Source organism: Pristiophorus japonicus, chromosome 8, assembly GCF_044704955.1.
Source record: "Pristiophorus japonicus isolate sPriJap1 chromosome 8, sPriJap1.hap1, whole genome shotgun sequence".
Lineage (NCBI taxonomy): Eukaryota > Metazoa > Chordata > Chondrichthyes > Pristiophoridae > Pristiophorus > Pristiophorus japonicus.
The window spans coordinates 43,026,552-43,051,361 of NC_091984.1; positions in this window are offsets into that span (position 1 = coordinate 43,026,552).

The following is a 24,810-nucleotide window of genomic DNA, read 5'->3' on the forward strand; positions in this document are numbered from 1 at the left end:
CGTGATATACCAATTACTTCATATCCGTTAACTGCCATCTGCGCAGTTAATTCGTCCACTTTATTGCGAATACTCCTCGCATTGAGGCACAGAGCCTTCAGGCTTATTTTTTTAACACCCTTTGCCCCTTTAGGATTTGCTGTAATGTGGCCCTTTTTGATTTTTGCCTTGGATTTCTCTGCCCTCCCCTTTTAATTTTCTTCATTCTATCTTTTGCTTCTGCCCCCATTCTACTTCCCTCTGTCTCCCTGCATAGGTTCCCATCCCCCTGCCATATTAGGTTAACCCCTCCCCAACAGCACTAGCAAACACTCTCGCAGGACATTGTTTCCGGTCCTGCCCAGGTGCAGACAGACCGGTTTGTTCTGGTCCCACCTCCCCCAGAAATTTGAATCCCTCCCTTCTGCACCACTCCTCAAGCCACGTATTCATCTGAGCTATCCTGCGATTCCTACTCTGACTAGCATGTGTCACTGGTAGCAATCCTGAGATTACTACTTTTGAGGTCCTACTTTTTAATTTAGCTCCTAGCTCCCTAAATTCATCTTGTAGGACCTTATCCCATTTTTTCCCTGTATCATTGGTACCTATATGCACCACAACAAATGGCTGTTTACCCTCCCCCTTCAAATTGTCCTGCAGCCGCTCCGAGACATCCTTGACCCTTGCACCAAGGAGGCAACATACCATCCTGGAGTCTTGGTTGCAGCTGCAGAAATGTCTATCTAGTCCCCTTACAATCGAATCCCCTATCATTATAGCTCTCCCACTCTTTTTCCTGCCCTCCTGTGCAGCAGAGCCACCCACGGTACCATGGACTTGGCTGCTGCTGCCCCCCCCCCCTGATGAGTCATCCTCCTCAACAGTACCCAAAGCGGTGTATCTGTTTTGCAGGGGGATGACCGTAGGGAACCCCTGCACTACCTTCCTTCCACTGCACTTCCTGTTGGTCACCCATCCCCTATCTGGCTGTGTAACCTTTACCTGCAGTAAGACCAACTCACTGAACGTGCTATTCATGTCATTCTCAGCATCGTGGATGCTCCAGAGCGAATCCACCCGCAGCTGCAGTGCCGCAATACGGTCTGTAAGGAGCTGCAGCCGGATACACTTCCCGCAAATGTAGTTGTCAGGGACACTGGAAACGTCCCTGACTTCCCACATAGTACAGGAGGAGCATAACACATGTCCGAGCTCTCCTGCCATGACTTAACCCCTAGATTAACTTAATTTGGCAACAACAATGCTAAAGGTTACTTGCTGATAAAGAAAAGAAAACGAAAAACTACTCACCAATCACCAGCCAATCACTTACCCCCTTGGCTGTGATGTCACCTTTCGATTTCTTTCTACATCTTTTTTGCTTTCTCTCCCTGCTGCAGCTGCACCAGCTGGGCCTTTATAGGCCACTCCGATCTCCCCGAACCGCTTGCTGTGACGTCACACTTCATTTTCTTTTCCTCCCAGGTCTGGAAGTCAGCACTGGTGGGGAAAACAAGACAAAGCAACACCTCCTGCTCCCACTTGGCCGAACTCTCCCACTTACCAAACTCTTACCTTTGCACTCTGACATGCTACTGCACTTTGCACCCCCGATCATTGAACCTCACTTTCTGCTGAATTTTGCTGATGGGGGCGCAAACCGTCATTAACGCCCTGAAATCTTAAAAGCTGAAAATCCAGCCCAGTACTAGATGCAGCAAGAGTTTTAAAAAAGAATTAGTAATATCTATTGTGCCTTATCCATCCAATACAATATTTGCCAGGACAACTCTGCTCTGCTTCGAACAGTGCCATGGAATCTTTTTCTGCTTCAGGGCACCGCAAAGTAATTCACAGCCAGTGAAGTACTTTTGAAGTATAGTCACTGTTGTGAGGTAGAGGATTTCTGCAGCCGATTTGCATACAAAAAGGTCTCAAACTGTAACAAGATAATGCTGAGGTAATCTTTTATATGGTTAAAGGATACATATTTGCCAGGACAACTATGCCCTTCTTCTAATAGTGCCATGGGATCTTTTATTTTCCGAGAACAGTGACTACACTACACACTGGAAGGTGGGTTCAGGCAGCCCAAATTCGTTTACATAGGATACTTAGAGCCAGTGGAAAGATATTCTCATCCTATCAGTGTAAACCAGATTTAAATCCAAGGTCGAGAGATGAAAAGGCAGTGAACACCTTACCATGTTTTCCAGTGTCCATTATTTTCTGCATTATATAAAATATAAAATGCATAAGCAGTGAATTGCAATGTTGTAAAACTTTTTATGTCTTTCATAACACACCCCTAATTGTATGGACTTTTCGATCTGGCAGTAAACAGGTTTGGTTTTAATGAGCTGGAATAAATGTGCAATCAATTGTTGAAAAAGGCTCAACCCAAGACTCCAGCAATACCATTGATTAAACACAGCATTTTTCTTTCATTTTAGTAGAGCAGTCTTGCAATGGAGAATATCTTAAATTAATAGAATCACGGTATTTATTTTTCTTTTTTTTTGGAGGAGATGGCTGAAAGAGTCAGACTCTGCTGGCTTTATTTGCAGGACAGCACCAATACATCCTGCATGAATGGGCTGCTGAGTTGATTGCCATGGTAACCCATTACAGTAGCAACCAAGTGCAGCAACTAGCTGCTCCTTAGCAGCAGTGTGCAAAGAATACTGTATTTGCCACAGGGTTATTATTATTTGGGCCAATGAAGGGTAAATGAAAAGTAATATAGATTTTAATACATTTTGACCCATTACAATAGCAAAGGTTATTAAAAAAAAATTCCTGCATAAACAACGAAATAGTCCTGCAACCAGTGTTCCCAGAAATACAATCTCAGATCCACGTCCCCTGAAATTAAAATGTAAAATGGAAAGATAATTACCTTCCAGAAAAACTATTTGTGTTAGTGCATTGTTCGGAAGAAATTGAAATAAGCTAGAGAAGCAAAGATCAGGAAATTAGTTGGCTGCTTCACAGTGCAGGGCTTTGATCTTTCCATAGAGCTTCCCCATACAGTTCGATGCTCAGTCCACGGAGAATTTAACTTACCTATTGACCTTTGCTGTAGAACTGCTTGGCACATGTGTGATCAAGGAAGATTGGAATTTCAAAGGAGGCAGTGAATTTTCTGTGATGGGATTTCACGATAAACTCTTATGCTGGTTGTTGGATGTTTTGATATTTCAGAAATCATCAAAAAAAAGTTGAGAAGAGCTGAAAATAATGTTTGAGATATTTTATTTCTATGTGAAATCGCTATAGATAATGATAGTCCTAAAAAGCAAAGGAGAGACCCTCATGGAAAGAATAACAATTTGCACTTATAGAACATCTTTAACATAGCAAAATGTCCCAAGGTGTTTCACAGGAGCATTATCAGACAAGATTTAACACTGAACCAAATGAGATATTAGGACACATGACCAAATGCTTGGTCAAGGAGGTAGGCTTTAAGGAGCGTCTTAAAGGAGGAGAGTGATTTAGAGAGGTGGAGAGGTTTAGGGAAGGATTTCCAGAGCTTAGGGCCCAGGCAGCTGAAGGCATGGCCACCAATGGTGAAGCGATTAAAATAGTGGATGCTCAAGAGACCAGAATTGGAGGAGTGCAGAGATCTCGGAGGGTTGTAGGGCATTAAAAATAGAATGACTGTTAACATGAAGGCAGGCAGCCTAATTATAATAGTTAAATGACCAACCTGCCTTCTGCGAGTGGATTGGTCGCCTGCCCCTCATCCCGTCTCCATTAAATCCAGATGTGGGTGGGTTCAAAGCGGGTTGATTTCCTGATTCAGATTTTTTGAATTTTAACCTGTGACCCAACACCAACCTACCCGTTTTTGGGAGTTAAGATTCAGCCCTTTGGCTTCGATCTTCCCAATACTAAGTTGGAGGAAATTTCAGCTCATCCAGTACTGGATGTCAAAGAAGCAGTCTGACAAATCAGAGACAGTAGAGGGGTTGAGAGAGATGGTGGTGAGATAGACTGATGGGGGAAGATTGGTAGCTCTGGTGAAAGACAAAGGGTAAGAATAATTATATAAAGCAGGTGTGATATATTCTTACAACACACAGATGGCTCAACAGAACTATCAGGTCACTTTGCCACATGATGCTTTTATTGTATTAAACAGCAGTAGTTGCATTACATCAGTATTCCACTAGGTGAAGCAATAGTTCACAGGACGAGCTCCATTAGACTTCTCCCTCCTTATTGAAGAAATAATTATAATACATAACTTGCATGGTAGACACAACAAAAGATATGGACCTTTTTTTCCATATTTACAAATCAAACTTACCCCACTCGTTTTCTGTTTCGAAGAGGATACTTTCGTTATTGAACAGAACTTTCCAAACTTGATGTAATTCTAGGCTGAGCCTGAGGAGAGTTTTTCTCCAAGGGCAATCGTTGATCTACATTTGGACTCTCTACAACTTCAGACGGTTTGTCCGCCTGACTTGGACTCGGACTTTAATTCTGACTTTCTCTTGGACTTGTTTCTAGTACATCTGATGTAGGAATTGTTACTGGTATTCTACTTGTAACAAGACTATCTGACTCATCAGAACTAATCAAATCATCCCAACTTTCAACTCCTTCCACATCTGTAGATAAAATATGATCAATGTGAACAAAGCTAACCTTTCAATGATCAAACATCGTGACCAAATATGCACGAGGGCCACATATCTTCACTATTCTTCCTGGTAACCACTTTAACCATTTATGGTGATGGTTCTTCACCCTAAAATTCTGATTCAATTTTGCACTTCTCTCATGATTCTCTTTCTGTCTTAATTGTTTCTCTTCTACGGTCTGTGCCAAGTTTGGCTTTAACAACGTGAACTTGGTACGTGGTTATCATTTGAGAAACAACTATGCTGGTGTTCTACCAGTAGTTGTATGAGGAGTATTAGGATAAGTAATTAGAAAAGTTGTGGTCCAACGACAACTGCCATTTCTTTTAATTTGGATCCAACATTTGCTTGATGAGGGCACGTTTTACAATTTGTACTGTGTATTCTGCTGCACCATTTGAAGCAGGGTGGTACGGTGAAACCTTGATATGTTTCACACCATTTCTGCTCATGAACTGTGCAACTTCTTTGAACAAATTGCAGCCCATTATCAGACACTATTTCTTCTGGAAGGCCATATGAAAAAAACAATCTTCGCAAATTGTCTAGTGTTTTACTTGTTATTTTCCGCATCGGAAACACCTCTACACACTTCGAATGACTATCACAATGAAAAAATGTTATCCTTCTAGCTCAGCAAAATCTACATGTAATCGTTGCCACGCCCTGGGAGGCTATTTCCATGGCTGTAATGGTACTAATGGTGGTTTCTTGCTCACCAATTGACATGTTGAATGCTGACTAACGATGTACTCTATAACTTTACCTAAACCTGGCTACCATAAGTAACTGGGCAAGCACATTCCCAGGTGCTGGTCATGAAGATGTCCTAACAATTTGGACCTGAACTTATTTGGGATAACTAATCTTGCAATCTTTATTAACTGACAAGTCATTCCTACGAACAAAGTATGGATGAATATCTTCCTTCGATACCTGGTTTGGTCATCCATTTGCTATATAATCATACACCTTTGACATAACTGGGTCACGTTTGATAGCTCTACCAATCTTTTCAGCTGTGACTAGCAGCTCATCAATGTATGAAAATTAGAACATTTCTTCTACCTTGGAGATAATGTTCTCATTTTCTAGTCTTTTGAGTTCTTGCTCAACTTTCTCCTTGAGTGCGTGTGGTATGGGATGTGGCTTGCAGTGAACTAGTCTAGTGTCCTTCTGCACTCTGACACTCGCCTTGAAGTCTTGGATCGGACTGCCTTTTTCACGGAACAACTTTGGATACTGCTTGATAATGTCATCTTCCAATGCAAATTTTGTTTCCACATGAAAAATCAGTGATCCCAATCAATTTCTACTTATGAAGGCAGGCTTGTCTCCTGCTACTACTATGAAAGACAAGCTCTGAAACTGATCCTTGTATTTCACCGCTCCGGTGCTACCCACCCTCCTATATGCTTCAGAGACATGGACTATGTACAGCAGGCACCTCAAAGCACTGGAGAAGTACCACCAATGCTGCCTCCGCAAGATCCTGCAAATCTATTGGTTGGTTAGGCCCACCAACGTCAATGTTCTCGCTCAAGCCAACTTCCCCAGCATCGAAGCATTGACCACGCTCGATCAGCTCTGATGGTCGAGCCACATTGTCCGCATGCCCAATACTAGACTCCGAAACAACTGCTCTACTCAGAGCTCCGACACGGCAAGTGAGTCCCGGGTGGGCAGAGGAAACATAGAAACATAGAAATTTACAGCGCAGAAGGAGGCCATCTCAGCCCATCGTGTCCGTGCCGGTTGACAAAGAGCCACATGGCCCTCAGTCAACAGCCCTGAAGGTTACATATAAACCTATGAACAATGAACAATGGCAGACAGGTGAAGAGCATCCAGTCCAAGCAGTCCGCCCTACACAACTGCGATATCCCATGTATCACAACATTTTATACTTAACCTCACCTGGAGCCATGTGATCTCCTGGGAGAGGCAAAAAAGCAGATTAAAAACCCAGGCCAATTGGGGGAAAAAATCTGGGAAAATTCCTCTCCGGCCCATCCAGATGATCGAAACTAGTCCAGGAGATCACTCTGGCCGTATTAGATTCGATAATGTACTTACCATCGTGTCTACACCAGCCAACAAGAGGTTATCCAGTCTAATCCCACTTACCAGCTCTAGGTCCGTAACCCTGCAGGTTACGGCACGAAACGCTTCAAGGACACCCTCAAAGCCTCTTTGAAGAAGTGCAACATCCCCACCAACACCTGGGAATCCTATCCTCATCACCAGTGTGATATATTCTTATGACATCACTAAGAAGCACACACACAAGATGGCTCTTAACAGGAAATGTCATCATGTGATTTTGCCACATGACTCTTTTATTGTATTTACAGCAGTCATTGCATTATATCTGTAGTCCACTAGTGGGAGCTCTTACAGTAGAGTTGGGAGGATTGGTGAAACAGATATATCTAGCCAAAGGTAATCGCTTCATATAGGAATAAGTAAAGCCCATTGTGATCCATCGCCTTCTTTGAATTCCAATCCTCATTGCTCACACATATTGCCACAAAAGCAAATTTTACATCTTGTGTCAAATGGGGAAAATGTATTTCATGGTATACAATTCTGAAGTAACTAGAGTTAGGATAGAAGCTCATTTCTTTTGCCTAACTTCAAAATGGATACCTGGAGACAAATTGGGAATCAGAACTGTTATCTGATGTTTAAACTCCCTCAGGTATAAAAGCTTTGTCTAATGTCCTATTAAATTATACTTGCTCAAAGCACTAATAGATATAAAAGCTCATGAACATCAGCTCATTCAGTAGTTTCTAAGTACACTTTGCTCCATTGTGTCTTTGAGCTTGACTAATTGAATGTTCTGGGATAAACGTTAAAAATCTCTTACGTTTTTAGTTTCAGTTCAATCTAATAGACAGCTGGGCTTCATGCAGTGGGCAGGAATTGCACATGAACCACATATGTCATTTCTTTGGAAAACAATGAAAGTCTGTTTCATCCAAAAAAACTTATAGATTACAGAGAATTGCATTGATTTTTTACAGTACGGAAACAGGCCATTTGGCCCAACAGGTCTATGCCAATATTTATGCTCCAGAAAAGCCTTCATCTGACCCTATCAACATATCCCTTTCTCCCTCATGTACTTATCTATCCTCCCCTTAAATGCATTGTTTTGGATCGATAATAATAGACCCAGGTTCGGGATCAGGATGAATGTTAAATAAGAGACAAGACAAATGAAGTAAAGGTAAAACACCGTTTACTGAGAGAAAAGGAACATAATACAGTTTACGAAGAAAAGAGAAGTATGATAAGATGCAACAAAGCTCACAGCCTTCGGCCCGTCGGGAACTCGGCAATGACGGCTAGTCAGGAGCCTTGGGGGTCCCGGCACCACTCGCGAATCACGGTCCAAGGTGAAGTTCAAAGAGCTACTGGACAGTTCCGTTCCTTTATACTATTGAACAAACATGGCTGCATGTGGCTTATGGCCAACTCCTAATCTGTAAGCCCCAGCTGTTCTTCCACAAAGCATGAGACCTCGAGGCGCCGATCGTCCCATAAACAAGATGGTGTGCGCATCAAGGTCTCTCTCTCTCTCTCTCTCTCTCTCTCTCTCTCTGCATCAACAACATTCCACGAGGCATGAAGGAGAAAACACACTGTAAATGTTGGAATATCATAATTAACCCTATGTGATTAACCCTATACAATACATGCATCTACGCTAGTCACCTCAACTACTTCATGTGGTAGCAAATTATTTTTTCTCAACACTGAATTCCTTATTGGATTTCATAGAATCATAGAGATTTATGGCACAGAATGCTGCCATTCGGCCTATTGTGTCTATGCTAGCCAAAAAGGAGCTATCCAGCCTAATCCCACTTTAAAACCCTTGGTCCATAGTCTTGTAGGTTACGGCACTTCAAGTGCATACCCAAGTACTTGTTAAATGTGCTGAGGGTTTCTGCCTCTACCACCCTTTCAGGCAGTGAGTTCCAGACTCCCACCAATCTTTGGGTGAAATAATTCTCCTCTAGTCCCCTCTAACACATCTACCAATTACTTTACATCTATGCCCCCTGGTTATTGGCCTCACTGATAAGGGAAATATGTTGAGAAACCAACTAGAGAACAGGCTATTTTAGATCTAATATTGTGCAATGAGAAAGGGTTAATTAGTAACCTTGTAGTAAAGGGGCCTTTCGGGAAGAGTGACCATAATATGATAGAATTTTACTTTAAGTTTGAAAGTGATTTAATTAAATCTGAAACTAGGGTCTTAATTCTAAATAAAGGAAACTACGTAGGTATGATGGGAGAGTTGGCTAAGGTAGATTGGGAAACTACATTAAAAGGTATGATGGTAAACAAGCAATGGCTAGCATTTAAAGAATTAATACTCCTGCACCTATTTTCTATGTTTCTATAGCAGGAATGGGGTACTGAAGTTGAATGTTCAGCCATGAACTCATTGAATGGCGGTGCAGGCTAGAAGGGCCGAATGGCCTACTCCTGCACCTATTTTTCTATAATTTATAACAAACATACATTCCTAAAAGGTACAAAAACCACAGAAGAAAAATGATCTAACTGTGGCTAACAAGAGAAGTTAAAGATAGAATTGGATCAAAGGAAGAGGCTTATAATGTTGCCAAAAAGAGTAATAAGCCTGAGGATTGGGAGGATTTTAGAATTCAGCAAAGGACCAAGGAATTGATAAAGGAAGGGAAAATAGAATGAGAGTAAATGAGCAAGGGACATAAAAACAGACTATAGAAGCTTCTATAGGTATGTAAAAAGAAAACGATTAGCAAAAGTAAATGTGGGTCCCCTACAGGCTGACACAGAAAAAATTATAATGGAGTATAAGGAAATGGCAGAGAAATTAAACAAATAATTTGTGTCTGCCTTCACGGAAGAAGACACAAAAAACCTCACAGAATTAATGGACTATCAGGGGTCTAGCGAGAATGAGGAACTGAAAGAAATTAGTATTAGTAAAAAAAATAATACTGGATAAATTAATGGGACTGACAGCTGATAAATCCCCTGGACCTGATGGCCTACATCCTAGGGTTTTGAAAGAGGTGGCCATAGAGATAGTGGATGCATTGGTTATCATCTTCCAAAATTCCATAGATTCTAGAACGGTTCCCACAGATTGAACATATAAGAACATAAGAACATAAGAATTAGGAACAGGAGTAGGCCATCTAGCCCCTCGAGCCTGCTCCGCAATTCAATAAGATCATGGCTGATCTGGCCGTGGACTCAGCTCCACTTACCCGCCCGCTCCCCGTAACCCTTAATTCCCTTATTGGTTAAAAATCTATCTATCTGTGACTTGAATACATTCAATGAGCTAGCCTCAACTGCTTCCTTGGGCAGAGAATTCCACAGATTCACAACCCTCTGGGAGAAGAAATTCCTTCTCAACTCGGTTTTAAATTGGCTCCCCCGTATTTTGAGGCTGTGCCCCCTAGTTCTAGTCTCCCCAACCAGTGGAAACAACCTCTTTGCCTCTATCTTGTCTATCCCTTTCATTATTTTAAATGTTTCTATAAGATCCCCCCTCTTCCTTCTGAACTCCAACGAGTAAAGACCCAGTCTACTCAATCTATCATCATAAGGTAACCCCCTCATCTCCAGTATCAGCCTAGTGAATCGTCTCTGTACCCCCTCCAAAGCCAGTATATCTTTCCTTAAGTAAGGTGACCAAAACTGCATGCAGTACTCCAGGTGTGGCCTTACCAATACCCTATACAGTTGCAGCAGGACCTCCCTGCTTTTGTACTCCATCCCTCTCGCAATGAAGGCCAACATTCCATTTGCCTTCCTGATTACCTGCTGCACCTGCAAACTAACTTTTTGGGATTCATGCACAAGGACCCCCAGGTCCCTCTGCACCTCAGCATGTTGTAATTTCTCCCCATTCAAATAATATTCCCTTTTACTGTTTTTTTTTCCAAGGGGGATGACCTCACACTTTCCGACATTGTATTCCATCTGCCAAACCTTAGCCCATTCGCTTAACCTATCTAAATCTCTTTGCAGCCTCTCTGTGTCCTCCACACAACCCACTTTCCCACTAATCTTTGTGTCATCTGCAAATTTTGTTACATTACACTCTGTCCCCTCTTCCAGGTCATCTATGTATATTGTAAACAGTTGTGGTCCCAGCACCGATCCCTGTGGCACACCACTAACCACCGATTTTCAACCTGAAAAGGACCCATTTATCTCGACTCTCTGCTTTCTGTTAGCCAGCCAATTCTCTATCCATGCTAATACATTTCCTCTGACTCCGCGTACCTCTATCTTCTGCAGTAACCTTTTGTCTGCACCTTATCGAATGCCTTTTGGAAATCTAAATACACCACATCCATCGGTACACCTCTATCCACCATGCTCGTTATATCCTCAAAGAATTCCAGTAAATTAGTTAAACATGACTTCCCCTTCATGAATCCATGCTGCGTCTGCTTGATTGCACTATTCCTATCTAGATGTCCCGCTATTTCTTCCTTAATGATAGTTTCAAGCATTTTTCCCACCACAGATGTTAAACTAACCGGCCTATAGTTACCTGCCTTTTGTCTGCCCCCTTTTTTAAACAGAGGCGTTACATTAGCTGCTTTCCAATCTGCTGGTACCTCCCCAGAGTCCAGAGAATTTTGGTAGATTATAACGAATGCATCTGCTATAACTTCCGCCATCTCTTTTAATACCCTGGGATGCATTTCATCAGGACCAGGGGACTTGACTACCTTGAGTCCCATTAGCCTGTCCAGCACTACCCCCCTAGTGATAGTGATTGTCTCAAGGTCCTCCCTTCCCACATTCCTGTGACCAGCAATTTTTGGCATGGTTTTTGTGTCTTCCACTGTGAAGACCGAAGCAAAATAATTGTTTAAGGTCTCAGCCATTTCCACATTTCCCATTATTAAATCCCGCTTCTCATCTTCAAAGGGACCAACATTTACTTTAGTCACTCTTTTCCGTTTTATATATCTGTAAAAGCTTTTACTATCTGTTTTTATGTTTTGCGCAAGTTTACCTTCGTAATCTATCTTTCCTTTCTTTATTGCTTTTTTAGTCATTCTTTGCTGTTGTTTAAAATTTTCCCAATCTTCTAGTTTCCCACTAACCTTGAAACTATCATTAAGGAAGAAATAGCGGGACATCTAGATAGGAATAGTGCAATCAAGCAGACGCAGCAAGGATTCATGAAGGGGAAATCATGTTGAACTCATTTACTGGAATTCTTTGAGGATATAACGAGCATGGTGGATAGAGGTGTACCGATGGATGTGGTGTATTTAGATTTCCTTATACGCATTGGTCTGTGATTCGATACTCTCCTTTATTTCCTTGGTTATCCACGGCTGGTTATCCCTTCTCTTACCACCCTTCTTTTTCACTGGAATATATTTTTGTTGCGCGCTATGAAAGAGTTCCTTAAAAGTCCTCCACTGTTCCTCAATTGTGCCACCGTTTAGTCTGTGTTTCCAGTCTACTTTAGCCAACTCTGCCCTCATCCCACTGTAGTCCCCTTTGTTTAAGCATAGTACGCTCGTTTCTGACCCAACTTCCTCACCCTCAATCTGTATTACAAATTCAACCATACTGTGATCACTCATTCCGCGAGGATCTTTTACTAGGAGATCGTTTATTATTCCTGTCTCATTACACAGGACCAGATCTAAGATAGCTTGCTCCCTTGTAGGTTCTGTAACATACTGTTCTAAGAAACAATCCTGTATGCATTCTATGAATTCCTCCTCCAGGCTACCACTTGCGATTTGAGTTGACCAATCGATATGTAGGTTAAAATCCCCCATGACTACTGCCGTTCCTTTTTCACATGCCTCCATTATTCCCTTGATTATTGCCCGCCCCACCATGAAGTTATTATTTGGGGGCCTATAAATTACGCCCACCAGTGACTTTTTCCCCTTACTATCTCTAATCTCCACCCACAATGATTCAACATTTTGTTCATTAGAGCCAATATCGTCTCTCAAAACTTCCCTGATATCATCCTTTATTAACAGAGCTAACCCACCTCCTTTCCCTTCTTGTCTATCTTTCCGAATCGTCAGATACCCCTGTATGTTTAATTCCCAGTCTTGGCCACCCTGGAACCATGTTTCTGTAATGGCCACCAAATCATACCCATTTGTAATGATTTGTGCCGTCAACTCATTTACTTTATTTCGAATGCTGCGTGCGTTTCGATAGAGTGTTTAAATCCTAGTTTTTAAACCATGATTTCTAGTTTTGACCCCTCCTGCAGCCCCTTTATATTCAGTAGCCCTTTTTGTTTTTTGCCTTGGGTTCCTCTGCCCTCCACTTTTACTCATCTCCTTTCTGTCTTTTGCTTTTGTCTCCTTTTTGTTTCCCTCTGTCTCCCTGCATTGGTTCCCATCCCCCTGCCATATTAGTTTAATTCCTCCCCAACAGCACGAGCAAACACTCCCCCTAGGACATTGGTTCCGGTCCTGCCTAGGTGCAGACCGTCCGGTTTCTACTGGTCCCACCTCCCCCAGAACCTGTTCCAATGTCCCAGGAATTTGAATCCCTCCCTGCTGCACCACTGCTCAAGCCACGTATTAATCTGCACTATCCTGCGATTCCTACTCTGACTAGCACGTGGCACTGGTAGCAATCCCGAGATTACTACTTTTGAGGTCCTACTTTTTAATTTAGCTCCGAGCTCCTTAAATTCGTCTTGCAGGACCTCATTCCTTTTTTTACCTATGTCGTTGGTACCAATGTGCACCACGACAACTGGCTGTTCTCCCTCCCTTTTTAGAATATCCTGCACCCGCTCCGAGACATCCTTGACCCTTGCACCAGGGAGGCAACATACCATCCTGGAGTCTCGGTTGCGGCCGCAGAAACGCCTATCTATTCCCCTTACAATCGAATCCCCTATCACTATCACTCTCCCACTCTTTTTCCTGTCCTCCTGTGCAATTGGAAGGTAGCTAATGTAACCCTGCTATTTAAGAAAGGAGGGAGAAAGAAAATGGAGAACTACAGACCAGTTAACCTGACATCAGTAGTAGGGAAAATGCTAGAATCTGTTATTCAGGATGTGGTAACAGGGAACTTAGAAAATAATAATTGGATTGGGCAGAGACAACATGAAAGGGAAATCATGTTTGACAAATCTGTTAAAAAGAGTTTTTTGAGGTTGTAACTAGTAGGATAGATAATGGGGGACCAGTGGATGTGGTGTATTTGGATTTTCAAAAGGCATTCGATAAGGTACCACACAAGAGATTATTGAACAAAATTAGGGCTCATGGGATTGGGGGTAATATACTAGTATGGATTGAGGATTGGTTGACGGATAGAAAACAGAGAGTAGGAATAAACGGGTCATTTTCGGTTTGGCAGGCTGTAACTAGTGGGGTGCCACAAAGATTGGTGCTTGGGCCAAGCTATTCTCAATTGATATACAATAATTTAGTTGAGGGGACCAAATGTAATATATCCAAGTTTGCTGATGATACAAAGCTAGGTGGGAATGTAAGTTGGAAGGAAGATGCAAAGAGACTTAAAGGGGATATAGACAGGCTAAGTGAGTGGGCAAGACATGGCAAATGGAATATAATGTGGAGAAATGTGAAGTTATCGACTTTGGTAGGAAAAATAGAAATGGTGAGAGATTGGGAATTGTTGGTGTTCAGAGGGACATAGAAACATAGAAACATAGAAAATAGGTGCAGGAGTAGACCATTCGGCCCTTCGAGCCTGCACCGCCATTCAATGAGTTCATGGCTGAACATGCAACTTCAGTACCCCATTCCTGCTTTCTCGCTATACCTCTTGATCCCCCTAGTAGTAAGGACTACATCTAACTCCTTTTTGAATATATTTAGTGAATTGGCCTCAACAACTTTCTGTGGTAGAGAATTCCACAGGTTCACCACTCTCTGGGTGAAGAAGTTTCTCCTCATCTCAGTCCTAAATGGCTTACCCCTTTTCCTTAGACTGTGACCCCTGGTTCTGGACTTCCCCAACATTGGGAACATTCTTCCTGCATCTAACCTGTCTAAACACGTCAGAATTTTAAATGTTTCTATGAGATCCCCTCTCATTCTTCTGAACTCCAGTGAATACAAGCCCAGTTGATCCAGTCTTTCTTGGTATTTCAGTCCCGCCATCCCGGGAATCAGTCTGGTGAATCTTCGCTGCACTCCCTCAATAGCAAGAATGTCCTTCCTCAAGTTAGGAGACCAAAACTGTACACAATACTCCAGGTGTGGCCTCACCAAGGCCCTGTACAACTGTAGTAACACCTCCCTGTCCCTGTACTCAAATTCCCTCGCTATGAAGGCCAACATGCCATTTGCTTTCTTAACCGCCTGCTGTACCTGCATGCCAACCTTCAATGACTGATGTACCATGACACCCAGGTCTCGTTGCACCTCCCCTTTTCCTAATCTGTCACCATTCAGATAATAGTCTATCTCTCTGTTTTTACCACCAAAGTGGATAACCTCACATTTATCCACATTATACTTCATCTGCCATGCATTTGCCCACTCACCTAACCTACCCAAGTCACTCTGCAACCTCATAGCATCCTCCTCGCAGCTCACACTGCCACCCAACTTAGTGTCATCCACAAATTTGGAGATACTACATTTAATCCCCGCGTCTAAATCATTAATGTACAATGTAAATAGCTGGGGCCCCAGCACAGAACCTTGCGGTACCCCACTAGTCACTGCCTGCCATTCTGAAAAGTACCCATTTACTCCTACTCTTTGCTTCCTGTCTGCCAACCAGTTCTCAATCCACGTCAGCACACTACCCCCAATCCCATGTGCTTTAACTTTGCACATTAATCTCTTGTGTGGGACCTTTTCGAAAGCCTTCTGAAAGTCCAAATACACCACATCAACTGGTTCCCCCTTGTCCACTCTACTGGAAACATCCTCAAAAAATTCCAGACCTGGGTGTCCTTGTACACGAATCACTGGAAGTTAACATGCAGATACAGCAAGCAATTAAGAAAACAAATTGTATGTTGGCCTTTATTACAAGATTATTTGAGTACAAGAATAAAGACATCTTATTGCAATTATATAGGGCCCTTGTGAGACCACACCTGGAGTATTGTGTACAGTTTTGATTTCCTTACCTAAGGAAGGATATATTTGCCATTGAGGGAGTGCAACGAAGGTTCACCAGATTGATTCCTGGGATGGGGGGACTGTCCTATGAGGAGAGACTGAGTAGACTAGGCCTATATTCTCTAGAGTTTGGAAAAATGAGAGGTGATCTCATTGAAACATACAAAATTCTTACAGGGCTTGACAGGGTAGATGCAGGGAGGATGTTCCCTCTGGCTGAGGCATCTAGAACAATGGTCACAGTCTCCATTTAGGACTGAGATGAGGAGAAACGTCTTCACTCAGAGGGGGTGAATCTCTGGTATTCTCTACCACAGAGGTCTGTGGAGGCTCAGTATATTCAAGACAGAGATCGATAGATTTTGGTTATTCAGGGAATCAAGGGATATGGGGATAGTTCAGGAAAGTGGAGTTCAGGTAGAAGATCAGCCATGAACTCATTGAAAGGCGGAGCAGGCTCGAGAGGCCGAAAGGCCTACTTCTGCTCCTAATTTTTATGTTCTTATGTTCATGTTCTTATGTACTTCCTATCCACTCTAAGCCCCTCATAATTTTATACACCTCAACGAAGTCTCCCCTCGGCCTCCTCTGTTCCAAAGAAAACCCCAGACTATCCAATCTTTCCTCATAACTAAAATTCTCCAGCCCTAGCAATGGCCTCGTAAATCTCCTCTGGTGCAATCACATCTTTCCTGTAATGTGGTGACCAGAACTGCACGCAGTGCTCCAGCTGTGATCTAACTGATGTTTAATGCAGTTCAAGCATAACCTCCCTACTCTTGTATTCCATGCCTCGGCTAATAAAGGAAAGTATTCCGTATGCCTTCTTAACCACCTTATCTACCTGTCCTGCTACCTTCAGGGATCTGTGGACATGCACTCCAAGGTCCTGGTCTTCCTCTACACTTCTCAGTATCCTACTATTTATTGAGTATTCCCTTATCTTGGTAGCCCTCTCAAATGCATTACCTCACACTTCCCTGGACTGAATTCCATTTGCCACTTTCCTACCCACCTGACCAGTCCATTGATATCTTGAGAACAGACCAGCAGCGGGGATGAAAGAACGAGTGGGGAGCAGCTTCAATGCACCTGTAAGGGGAGAGAAGTAAAAAGATATCAAAGTATGATGGGACAGGAAAACGATGGATTGGTTAGTATTTCTCTCCCTTTTTTTTCTAAATTTGGGCATTGGTTTAACTGAAGAGCCGGGATTAAAAACTAAACATTCAAAACTTGATAACTTAATTACTTAAATAAAATACAATAGAGATGGTAGGACGGGCGATGTGTTGCAGCTGCAACATGTGGGACCTGGTGGACACCAGTGTGATCCACGGCGACCACATCTGCAGTAAGTGTTGGCAGCTCGAGGAACTTCGGCTCAGAGTTGTTGAGCTGGAGTCCGAGCTTCAGACACTGCGACACATCAGGGAGGGGGAGAGTTACCTGGACGCTGCGTTCCAGGAGGCAGTCACACCCCATAGCTTAAGTAATTCAAATTTGGTCCGTAGTCAGGGACAGAAGGGTGTGACTACGAGTGAGGCAGGTATGGATACCCAGGAATGATGGCGGAGCCTCAGCCCTTGCGCTTGTCCAACAGGTACGAGGTTCTCACTTCGTTTGGATGAGAGCAGGGGCTACAAGGAGAATGAGCAAAATGACCACAGCATCAGGGTACAGGGGGCCATTCAAGTTTGGGGGAATAAAAACAAATGTGATAGTGGTAGGGGACAGTATAGTTAGGGGGATATATACTGTTGTCTGTAGCCGAGAACGTGAGTCCCAAAGGCTGTGTTGCCTGCCAGGGTTAAGGACAACTCTTCTGGGCTGGAGAAAAACTTGACTGGGAGGGAAAAGATCCAGTGGTCGTGGTCCATCTTTTAACCAACGACATAGGTAGGACAATGAAAGAGGTCCTGCTGAGGGAGTATGAGCAGCTAGGAGCTAAATTAAAAAGCAGAACCACAAAGGTAATAATCTCTGGATTACTACCTGAGCCACGAGCAAATTGGCATAGGGTCAATAAGATCAGAGAGATGAATGCATGGCTCAAAGATTGGTGAGGGAGAAATAGGGTTTGATTCATGGGATACTGGTACCAATACTGGGGAAAGAGAGAGCTGTTCCTTTGGGATGGGCTTCACTTGAACCAAGCTGGGACCAGTGTGCTGGCAAATCTAATAACTAGGGAGCGTAAATTAAAAAAGTCAAAGAGAAAGGAGGAGACAATAGTGCAGGGTAACGGATGGGGTAATGATAACCAGAATGTGACAGGAAGGGACAGAGCGTATAAACATAAGAGTGCATCAGAAAGTGGGGTCAGAGTAGGGTAGGGAAAAATGGTAAAAAGACAAATTTAAAAGCTCTTTATCTGAATGCATGCAGCATTCGTAACAAGATAGGTGAGTTGACGTCACAAATAGAAATAAATGGGTATGATCCGATAGCCATTACAGAGACGTGGTTGCAAGGTGAACAAAGCTGGGAACTGAATATTCAGGGGTATTTGCCACTTTGGAAGGATAGGCAGAAAGTACAGAAAGTATGATGATAAGTACTGCAGGGAATCGAATATGGCCAGGGTGATCTCCTGGACTAGTTTCGATTGCCTGGATGGGTCGGAGAGGAATTTTCCCAGATATTTTTTCCCCAATTGGCCTGGGTTTTTATCTGGTTTTTGCCTCTCCCAGGAGATCACATGGCTCCGGTTGGGGTGGAGTGTAGAATGTTTCAGTGTAAGGAGTGGCGCAGTTGTGTGGGGCGAACTGTTTGGGCTGGGTGCTCTTTACACCTTTCCACCATTGTTCATTGTTCATAGGTTTATATGTAACCTTCAGGGCTGCTGACCGAGGGCTGTGCGGCTCTTTGTCGGCTGGCACGGACATGATGGGCCGAAATGGCCTCCTTCTGCGCTGTAAATTTCTATGTTTCTATGTTTCTAAAGGAAAAGGAGGTGGGGTAGCTCTGTTAATAAAGGATGAGATCAGTGCAGTAGTGTGAAATGATATTGGCTGAGAAGATCAAGATGTAGAATCAGTTTAGGTGGAGATAAGAAATAATAAGGGAAATGAGTCACTGGTGGGACTAGGCCCCCGAACAGTAGCTACATTGTAGGACAGAGTTTAAATCAAGAAATAATGGAGGCTTGTAAGAAAGGTACTGCAATAATCATGGACAATTTTAATCTTCATATTGATTGGACAAATCAAATTGGCAAAGGTAGCCTTGAGGAAGAGTTCGTGTAGTGTATTCGGGATGGTTTCTTAAAACAATATTTTGTAGGACCAACCAGGGAGCAGACTATTTTAGATCTGATAATAGCTAGTGAGACTGGATTAATTCATGATCTCTTTGTAAAGGATCCTCTTGGGAAGAGTGATCATAGCATGGTAGAATTTCAAATTCAGTTTGAGGGTGAGAAATCTAGGTCTCAAACTAGTGTCCTGAATTTAAATAAAGGCAATTACAAAGGTATGAAGGCAGAGTTGGCTAAAGAGGACTGGGAAAATTGATCAAAGGGCAAGACAGTAGATAAGCAGTGGCAGACATTTAAGGAGATATTTCATAACTCTTGGCAAAGATATATTCCAGTGAGAAAGAAAGCATCTAAGAGAAGGATGAACCATCCGTGGCTAACTAAGGAAGTAAAGGCTAGTATCAAATTGAAAACAAAGGCATACAATGTTGCGAAGAATAGTGGAAGGGCAGAGAATTGGCAAATTTTTAGAAACCAGCAAAGGACGACTGAAAAAATAAAAAAGAGAAGATAGTTTATGAGAGTAAACTAGCAAGAAATATAAAAACAGACAGTAAGAGCTTCTACAGGTATATAAAAAGGAAGTGAGTAGCTAAAATAAATGTTGGTCCCATAGAGGATGAGACTTGGGAATTAATCATGGGAAACAGGGAAATGGCAGAGACTTTGAACAAATATTTTGTATCGGTCTTCACAGAAGAAGACACTATATGCATCCCAATCAGGGGGCTATTGGGAGGGGGGAATTAAAAATAATCACTATCACTAGAGAAAAAGTATTAAGCAAATTAATGGGACTAAAGGTGGACAAGTCCCCTGGACCTGATGGCCTGCATTCTCGGGACTTCAAAGAAGTTGCTGCAGAGGTAGTGGAGGCATTGGTTGTAATCTAATAAAATTCCCTGGATTCTGCAGAGGTCCCAGTAGATTGGAAAACCGTAAATGTAACGCCCCTATTTAAGAAAGAAGGGAGACAGAAAGCAGGAAACTATAGGCCAGTTAACCTAACATCTGTGGTTGGGAAGTGTTATATATGTAACCCTTGGCAACCTGTATCAAACTACCATCAGAGGGCCTACCTGTCGGAGTCCCAAGGAATCCCAGCATCCCTTGGGAGCACTGTATACAAGCAGGCCTCCCATGCTGTACCAACACTCTGGAGTTTAAATAAAGGAGCTAAGGTCACACTTACTCTTGTATACAGTACTCAGTTGCATCACTTTATTATGAGCATAACAATTGACGACGAGATAATGAACAACCATGCGAAAATGCAAAGAACTGTTGGCATCCTGGAGAAATTCTCAGAAGGGGACAATTGGGAGGCCTTCGTGGAGCGACTCGACCAATACTTCATGGCCAACGAGCTGGAAGGGGAGGAGAACGCTACCAAATGAAGGGTGATCCTCCTTACCATCTGTGGGGCAACAACCTATGGCCTCATGAAAAATCTTCTAGCACCGGCGAAACCAAGAACCAAATCCTATGAAGAATTGTTTACGCTGGTCCAGGAGCACCTAAATCCGAAGGAAAGCATTTTGATGGCAAGGTATCGGTTCTACACGTGTCAACGGTCTGAAGGCCAGGAAATGGCGAGCTACGTCGCCGAACTAAGGCGCCTTGCAGGACATTCTGAATTTGATGGATTCCTTGCGCAAATGCTAAGAGACTTTTTTGTGCTTGGCATTTGCCATGAGGTTATCCTTCGCAAACTATTGACAGTTGAAACACCGAATCTGAGTAAAGCCATAACAATAGCCCAGGCATTTATGTCCACCAGCGATAACACCAAACAAATTTCGCAGCATAAAGAAGTTTTGGCTAGTACTACATACAAAGAATGTCGTTTTCAGGCAGGAATGCATATGGCAGAACGTACACGCTGGCAGTTACACAATCTCAGATGACCCAGAGTCCGCCATCAATCATTAATGCGAGGCAGTTGACACCTTGTTGGCGCTGCGGAGTGATCATCGAGTCCATCAATGCCGCTTCAAACATAATGTGTGCAAAGGCTGTGGAACAACGTGACACCTCCAGCGAATGTGCAGATGAGCTGCAAATCCTGCAAACCACCACGTTGCAGAGAAAGATCGATCCATGGTGGGTCTAGAGACTCGAACCGAGGAGGCAGAAGTGTATGGGGTACACACCTTCACCACAAAATGTCCACTGATCATGTTAAAAGTTGAACTGAATGGAATTCCAGCATCCATGGAACTGGACATGGTGCGAGTCAGTCTATCATGAGCAAAAAGGCCTCCGACAGGCTGTGGCGCAACAAGGCACACAGGCCAAAGCTTAGCCCCATTCATACCAAGCTAACAACTTACACCAAAAAGCTGATCCCTGTTATTGGCAGCGCAGAAGTAAAAGTCTCATATGATGGAGCAGTGCACAAACTCCCACTATAGATTGTACCAGGAGATGGCTGCACACTCGGCAGAAGCTGGCTGGGAAAAATCCGTTGGAACTGGGACGACATCCGAGCACTTTCGTCCGTCGACGACGCCTCATGTGCCCAAGTTCTGAGCAAGTTCCCGTTGTTGTTTGAGCCAGGCATTGGAAGTTTCTCGGGGGCGAAGGTGCAGATCCACTTGGTTCCAGGCACACAGCCCATTCCACCACAAGGCACGGGCGGTGCCACATATGATGCGAGAGAAAGTGGAAATTGAGCTGGACAGGCTGCAGCGAGAAGGCATCATCGTGCCGGTGGAGTTCAACGAGTGAGCCAGTCCAATTATTCCGGTTCTCAAAGGCGACGGCACTGTCAGAATTTGTGGGGACTATAAAGTAATGATTAACCGTTTTTCGCTACAGGACCAGTACCTGCTACCCAAGGCAGACGACCTATTTGCGACCCTGGCTGGAGGAAAGACGTTCACCAAGTTGGGCCTGATCTCGGCCTACATGACGCAGGAGCTGGAGGAATCTTTGAAAGGCCTCACCTGCATCAACACGCACAAAGGTCTGTTCATCTACAATAGATGCCCGTTTGGGATTTGATTGGCCGTGGCAATTTTCCAATGGAACATGGAGAGCCTGCTAAAGTCGGTTCCGCGCACCGTGGTTTTCCAGGGCAACATACTGCTCACAGGTTGGGACACCATCGAACACTGACAGAATCTGGAAGAGGTTCTAAGTCGGCTAGATCGCGTGGGACTCGGGTTGAAATGCTCGAAGTGTTTTCCTGGCGCAGCAGGTCGCGTTCTTAGGGAGAAGAATCGTGGCAGATGGCAACAGATCCACCGACGCCAAGACGGAGGCCATCAAGAACGTGCCGAGACCCCAGATAATGACGGAGCTGCGGTTGTTCCTGGGACTCCTCAATTATTTGGTAATTTCCTACCCAGGTTAAGCACTTTGCTAGAATCCCTACATGTGCTACTGCGCAAGGGAGACGACTGGGTATGGGGGAAATCACAAGAGGCTGCTTTTGAGAATGCCAGAAATCTGTTATGTTCCAACAAACTGCTTGTTTTGTATAACCCATGTAAACGTTTAGTGCTAGCTTGCGATGCGTCGTCATACGGGGTCGGGTATGTGTTACAACAGGCTAACGAATCGGGAACATTGCAACCGGTCGCCTATGCATCCAGGAGTTTGTCCGAGGCCGAAAGAGCTTACAACATGATTGAAAAAGAAGCTCTGGCATGCATTTATGGGGTGAAAAAAATGCACCAGTATCTGGTCTCAAGTTTGAGCTAGAAACTGACCATAAGCCGCTCATATCGCTATTCTTAGTGAGCAAAGGGATTAACATCAATGCCTCTGCCCGCATCCAAAGATGGGAGCTCACGCTGTCTGCATATAACTAATGTAATCCGCCACAGACCAGGCACAGAGAACTGTGCTGATGCTTTCAGTTGGCTACCATTGCCCACCACCGGGGTGGAAATGGCACAGCCTCCAGACTTGCTCTTGGTGATTCGAAAACGGTCCACCAGATCAGGACCTGGACCAGCCAGGATCCTTTGCTGTCCCTGGTAAAAAACTGTGTCCTCCATGGGAGCTGGTCCAGCGTCCCAGCAGAGATGCATGAAGAGATCAAGCCGTTCCAGCGGTGCAAAGACAAAATGTCCATACAGGCGGACTGTCTTTTGTGGGGTAATCACGTGGTTTTGGCTAAGAAAATCAGGGAAACGTTCATACGCGACCTACACAGTATCCACCCAGGCATAGTAATGATGAAAACTATAGCCAGATCCCATGTGTGGTGGCCCGGCATCAACTCAGACTTAGAGTCATGCGTGCGCCAATGCAACACTTGCTCTCAACTGAGCAATGCACCCAGAGAGGCACCACTAAATTTGTGGTCATGGCCCTCCAAACCGTGGTCTAGGATCTACGTTGACTTTGCAGGCCCATTTCTAGGCAAACTGTTTTTGGTTGTTGTGGATGCTTATTCAAAATGGATTGAATGTGTAATAATGTCTGTAAGCATGTCCACTGCCACCATCGAAAGCCTAAGAGCCATGTTTGCCACATACAGCCTGCCTGATGTCCTTGTCAGCGACAATGGGCTGTGTTTCACCAGCGCTGAATTCAAGGAATTCACGACCTGCAATGGGATCAAGCACGTCACTTCAGCCCCGTTCAAGCCCGCATCCAAAGGCCAGGGAGAACGGGCAGTCCAAACCATCAAGCAAAGCTTGGAATGTGTGTCGGAAGGCTCCCTGCAGACCCGCCTGTCCCAAGCCCTGCTCAGCTACCGCACCAGACCCCACTCGCTCACCGGAGATCCCGCAGTCGAATTGCTCATGAAAAGGGTGCTCAAAACAAGGCTCTCTCTTGTCCACCCTGATCTCCATGATCACGTCGAGGGCAGGCGGCATCAACAAAGCATGTACCATGATCGCGCAAACTTGTCACGCGATATTGAAATCAATGACCCTGTATTTGTACTCAACTATGGACATGATCCCAAAGGGCTTGATGGCACTGTCATAGCCAAAGAAGGGAGTAGGATGTTTCAGGTCAAACTGGCCAATGGACTAACGTGCAGAAAGTATTTGGACCAAGCCAAATTGCGATTCACAAACAGCCACGAGCAACCCGAAGAGGACACCACCAACTTCGATCCTCCAGCACACACACAAGTGGCAAACGACATCACGATTGACCAAAAACTGAACTCACCATCCCCAGCAGCCCGGCCAGGCCAGCTGCCCAGCAGCCCAGCGAAGAACCAATCAACTCAACAATACCTGCATTTGTACCGAGACGATTGACAAGGGAGCGAAAAGTCCCAGATCGTCTCACCCTGTAAATAAGTGTACTATTGACTTTGGGAGGGAGTGATTTTATGTATGTAATTCTTGGCAACCTGTACCATACCACCACCAGAGGGCCTACATGTTGGAGTCCCAAGGGATCCCAGCATCCTTTGGGAGCACTGTATATAAGCAGGCCTCCCATGCTGTACCAACACTCTGGAGTTTAAATAAAGGAGCTAAGGTCACACTTATTCATTGTATATAGTATTCAGTTGCATCACTTTATTATGAGCGTAACAATAAGATGTTGGAGTCCATTATTAAAGAAGCAATAAGAGGACATTTGGAAAAGCAAAATTCAGTCAGGCAGTCAGCATAGATTTTTGAAGGGGAAGTCATGTTTGACAAATTTGCTAGAATTCTTTGAGGATGTAATGAACAGGGTGGATCAAGGGAAACCAGTGGATATGGTGTATTTGGACTTCCAGAAGGCATGTGACAAGGTGCCACATAAAAGGTTACTGCACAAGATAAAAGTTCACGAGGTTGGTGGT